Source organism: Gracilinanus agilis, chromosome 4 (genome assembly GCF_016433145.1).
Source record: "Gracilinanus agilis isolate LMUSP501 chromosome 4, AgileGrace, whole genome shotgun sequence".
NCBI classification, from domain to species: domain Eukaryota; kingdom Metazoa; phylum Chordata; class Mammalia; order Didelphimorphia; family Didelphidae; genus Gracilinanus; species Gracilinanus agilis.
Genome location: NC_058133.1, coordinates 235,162,505 through 235,162,960, shown reverse-complemented (window position 1 = coordinate 235,162,960; position 456 = coordinate 235,162,505).

Below are 456 nucleotides of genomic sequence, written 5' to 3'. Positions count from 1 at the left end.
ACCTCACACCTAGCAGATTGGCTAAAATGAAAGAAGGGGAGACTAATGAATGTTGGAGGGGATGTGGCAAAATTGGGACATTGATGCATTGCTGGTGGAGTTGTGAACTGATCCAGCCATTCTGGCTGGCAATTTGGAATCACGCTCAAAGGGCTATAAAAGAATACCTGCCCTTTGATCCAGCTATACCATTGTTGGGTTTGTACCCCAAAGAGATCATAGATAAACAGACTTGTACGAAAATATTCATAGCTGCGCTTTTTGTGGTGGCAACAAATTGGAAAAGGAGGGAATGCCCTTCAATTGGGGAATGGCTGAACAAACTGTGGTATATGCGGGTGATGGAATACTATTGTGCTAAAAGGAATAATAAACTGGAGAAGTTCCAGGCGGACTGGAGAGACCTCCGGGAACTGATGCAGAGCGAAAGGAGCAGAGCCAGAAGAACTCTATACA